Source organism: Gadus macrocephalus, chromosome 14 (assembly GCF_031168955.1).
Source record: "Gadus macrocephalus chromosome 14, ASM3116895v1".
Taxonomy (NCBI): Eukaryota; Metazoa; Chordata; class Actinopteri; order Gadiformes; family Gadidae; genus Gadus; species Gadus macrocephalus.
Genome location: NC_082395.1, coordinates 23,055,624 through 23,060,623, shown reverse-complemented (window position 1 = coordinate 23,060,623; position 5,000 = coordinate 23,055,624). Strand labels below are relative to the sequence as shown.

The 5,000-nt window shown below is 51.4% G+C and overlaps 1 protein-coding gene across 1 annotated transcript in view; it reads right to left on the bottom strand.

Moving 5' to 3' along the window:
- The window catches only part of LOC132472048 (collagen and calcium-binding EGF domain-containing protein 1-like), a 30,342-nt gene that overhangs the window by 23,578 nt on the left and 1,764 nt on the right, over window positions 1-5,000 (bottom strand). The gene's annotated exons all lie outside the window — the stretch shown is intronic.

Below are 5,000 nucleotides of genomic sequence, written 5' to 3'. Positions count from 1 at the left end.
CTGAGCTGACCCCCCCCCCCCCCGGGGCTTAACGGGCTACCAGACGGCCACGCCTGGCTTCTGTCTGTCAGGGGCCAATCAGAGGAACCGTCCAACTAAAAGAGGCCGGAGAGAGTCCAGGCCCAGAGCAGAGTGGTACCCGGTAATGAACCGAGAGAAAGTGCATACGTGCAATCTTGTGTGTGTTTTTGTGTCTGAGTCTGTGCGTGTGCATGTGTGCGTGCTTGTTCACGTGTGTGCGTCCATGCTCCATGCTGGAATCATTTGCAGTGACTAACGCGTGGTCGCATGTGTGTTTGTGCACCGTTTACGGGGCAGATCAGAGGAACTCCTGCGTGGTTCTTCTTGTGACAGGAGGCGTGGGGGGCTGGGCTTATTAAAAAGGTTTTATCGGGGGGGGCTGTCAGAGGGAGACCCCCCCCCCCCCAAGCCATAGCCATCGGCACTTACTGACGTGGTTCAACAACAAAGACCACTGCAATATTGATGCCCTTCGCCTCTTTATTGTTTCAGCGTCACACCGTAAACCGGTTCTGTTTGGAGTGCTGTAGTCTGAGTGAGTCCGTGTGTCACCCCATATATCAATATGTTCCTGCGTCATCGGGTGTTTTCAGTGTTAACATTATGGTATGTCAGATGTATTACGTACCTTAAGTACCATAAGCACTGTGTAGCGTCTTATCCTAGCTATCTGTGTTATGTACGGGGAATGGGTTAACATGTTAGTGCTTGGCACTTGGTTCTTCGAAAATCCTAACAGTACCGACAGCGATATATTGTTGTTTCTCTTTCTCCTGAGAAATGTATTTATTGTTAGTTGTTTTGGAAAAGATAGTCATCGTCAGTAACGTATCGGCCGTCTACACGGAGGTCACAAGCTCCGACTCCGTCCGGTGCTCGGAGCGGGAAACGGTGGAGTGAAAGCCTCCCAACCAAAACACCGTGCCCCCCAACGGTTGAGACGGACCCGGGCCTGTGTCACGTGACCCGGGCTTGTGTCACCTGACCCGGGCCTGCGTCACGTGACCCGGGCCTGCGTCGCGTGACCCGGGCCTGCGTCGCGTGACCCGGGGCTTGTGTCACCTGACCCGGGCCTGCGTGATGTGACCCGGGCCTGCGTCACGTGACCCGGGCCTGCGTCACGTGACCCGGGCCTGTGTCAGGTGACTCGCTCCTGTGCTGCAGTACGGCCCGGTGTTACAACGCCATTAAGAGGAGCCGTCAGCGCGACGGTGGGTGAGGCCCAGTATTATTCCATGGTGTCCACACTTCATCCCTCCTCGCTCAGTCGGCACCTTTCTGATGTACGGAGTGGTGCTGTAAGCTTTGGCCTGCCGCCCAAAACAAACACGCAGAGAGGGAATAGAAAACAGTTTGAGGACTGGAGTCCATCACAGCAGTGAGGCGTGCAGCGCGCTGCGATTGGATCAAGGTGCGGATCAGAAACAACTCAGCCCTGACTGATTTATCGACGGCCAGCCTGGTTTTAGAATCGCGCAGCCTGATTTCCGCGCGTTAACATTAAAGAGCGAACATATGCTCTTCTTATTCCAAAGAAGTCCCGACTCCCAGACCGTGAAACAATACGAAACAAGTACAAACATCCTCACACATATATTGAAAGACACACTAAGGGCAATCACATCCAAACAAACGTACATGAAATCACAAAGACACACACACACACACACACACACACACACACACACACACACACACACACACACACACACACACATCAGAAAAAACATGGAATCATACACACACACGCAACATATCCACATCTTTCCTCAGAATAGAATTCCCACATGTTTGACTTGGCACCCTTCAAACAACAGCTTCCAACAGCGAGGGGGGGGGGGGGGGGGGGGGGGGGGGGGGGGGCGCAGTGGGCGGGGGGGGAAACGGATCGACAGATTCCCTGTGACTGTCATGGAGGCCGCTGGGGGCTTGGTGGGGGAGTCTTGCGGCAGGCAAACTCTTTGTTTTGGCCGAACGACTGCGTGGGATTCTTCTTCTTCTCATCCCATACCACAGAGCCATGCGATTGGCTCTTCCCGTGAGAGACGGGGAAGTTAAAGTGGTTATTCCACTGAGTGGTTAGGGTGAGGGTTAGAGTTGAGCACCACAGGAGGTCTGTGTTCACCACCGCCTGCCCACCATGTTGTTATCAACTAAAGGATGGCTTCAGAAAACATGGATGCCCCGTTTATTTATCGCAATCACAGTTTCAAAGGGGCTCTGCGGGCGAACACTCAAACGAGATGTGACGCACACACTAACAACACGCCGTCAGACGACAGCGCCTATGTATTGTTTATGAACAGACTGCTTCAACAAACATCATTCATAAAGCTATATGAAGTTCAAAAGGCTGATGTTTCAGCCACAGAGACAACTTATTATCTTTAAATCTGTCTAACAGTTTATTCAATGCATGATGAAAGAAGAAGCCTAAAATGATGCATCTGAGAATCAGACACATAACTTCCCAGGCTCGTTCTCCTGTCCCTCAACCTCACCATCACTCTGTTGACACTGTTGAGATTAGATGTCCAATCGCCGGAGAGATACAAACTAAAGTGTTTCCAAAAGGCTCTTGTAACTCCCCTTAAACTAAATGATTAATTCAGCCCCTCTCAAACCATCAAACATTCAGTGCTCAAATCGATACGTGAGTTCTGTGAACTTTAACAAAGGGGAAAGCTCTGTTCCAGTGCACCGATGTTACAAAGGGATGCTCAACATTGTGACTTATGCAGCTCGCCAAAATGGAAGCAATCCTGTTGGTTTGATTTCTGAGCAGGCGTCAGGAAAACCTGTAATCTACATATTGAGTGAAAAGCAGAATAAAGGCTGGACCACAGCATCACGTCCCGCGCCAGGCCCGACTGTCCTCAGTCTCAGACTCCAATCCACTGATCCAAGAACAGTGGATCTTTGTTCCAGCGCTAGATCAGATGTCTGGATTCCTCCACAACAGAGGCTGGGACGAGTAATAAGTAATGAGATGAGAGACTTCCAGGGGGACGGGGGGGGACGGGGGGGACGGGGGGGACGGGGGGGTGGAGGTCGCTGAGGGGATGAGAGCCAACATGGACCATCAGAAGGAACCGTTCAGCCCCACACCGCTCTGAGGTGAGCTCAACCACCGGAGCGCTCCACAGACCAGGGTCAGACCCAGGAGAGGAGCCCTGCTTCTTAAGAGCGGACTCTGCCAGGACCAGTAATCGAACTGACAACTCTGTGATAAAACAAGGGGGATTTCCCGCCTCACCAAAGAGCCTCCGATTGGTCGCGCTCGGCGTCCACCTCCAGCTCACCTCCTCCTCCGTCAGCGCTCCTCGTCTCACGGAGACCCAGCAGGACTCCTCCTCTCCAATGTGACACAAGACAGACCTGCCTCCCTGGCCTTGAAACCAGACCTGGCTGGAGCCTCATGTGTGTGCATTATGTATGTGTGTGTGTGTGTGTGTGTGTGTGTGTGTGTGTGTGTGTGTGTGTGTGTGTGTGTGTGTGTGTGTGTGTGTGTGTGTGTGTGTGTGTGTGTGTGTGTGTTTGAATGTGTGTGTCGATGTGTGCGCGCGTGTGTGTGTGCACATGATTGTGTCTGCATGTGTGTGTGTGTATGGGGGGGGGGGGGGGGGGGGTTGGTCTTGTTACTCTAACCACCAGATCCGAAGCCAAAGTCTCGATCTGAATAGAGTGGCTCAATGTCAGCATTAGCCGTCGTTGAAGAACTAAAATGCCTAAGGTATTTTTTTCCACACAATATTTCTTTCCTGAATGATGAACGCTGCAAGATGGAATGTAGGATAATGTCACAAAACGATCCGTAAATTAGGCAGCCAGCGAACCAAATCCATAGACATAAAACTGTAGAGAGAGGGAGCCGGTCCAAGATGGAAACAAACTGTTTTCTCAAAGACACGCTTGACAGGAAAAGGAAAAGCGCGATAAAGGGCTTGGGGAAAATATAAATAAAAGACGGTAACTAAAAAAATTATATAGGAAGTAAGGGTTATGAAAATATAAAACATAAAGTCACGACAGGAATGGTGGTTTAGTAATGATCTATAAGTACTGTCAAGTGTTGGTATTCAAAACAATTAGGACCGAAAGACGAGGATGATATTCCAATATCTCATTTAAGTCTCATACTGTCCCTTCCTTGAGGTTGTTAACATCGTCGCCGACTAGCTAACACACAAGCTAACCTCCTCTCCATCCACTGGCCACTGATTTAGGCTGATGGAGCCCTGAGATAGAGGCCGTTAGAGCCCTGAGATAGAGGCCGTTATTGCCCTGAGATAGAGGCCGTTATTGCCCTGAGATAGAGGCCGTTATTGCCCTGAGATAGAGGCCGTTAGAAGCTGAGATAGAGGCCGTTAGAAGCTGAGATAGAGGCCGGTAGAGCCCTGAGATAGAGGCCGTTAGAGCCCTGAGATAGAGGCTGTTAGAGCCCTGAGATAGAGGCCGTTATTGCCCTGAGATAGAGGCCGTTAGAAGCTGAGATAGAGGCCGGTAGAGCCCTGAGATAGAGGCCGTTAGAGCCCTGAGATAGAGGCCGTTAGAGCCCTGAGATAGAGGCCGTTAGAGCCCTGAGAAAGAGGCCGTTAGAGCACTGAGATAGAGGCCGTTAGAGCCCTGAGATAGAGGCCGTTAGAGCCCTGAGATAGAGGCCGTTAGAAGCTGAGATAGAGGCCGTCAGAGGCTGAGATAGAGGCGGTTAGAGCCCTGAGATAGAGGCTGTTAGATGCTGAGATAGAGGCCGTTAGAGGCTGAGATAGAGGCCGTTAGAGCCCTGAGATAGAGGCTGTTAGAGGCTGAGATAGAGGCCGTTAGAGCCCTGAGATAAAGGCCGTTAGAGCCCTGAGATAGAGGCCGTTAGAGCCCTGAGATAGAGGCAAATCAGAGAGGCCGCGGGCCAGAGGTTCTTAAATGCTGTTGTTACAGGACCCGAGCTCCAAGGGTTCAGTTCCTCCACCGTCTGTCCCGGG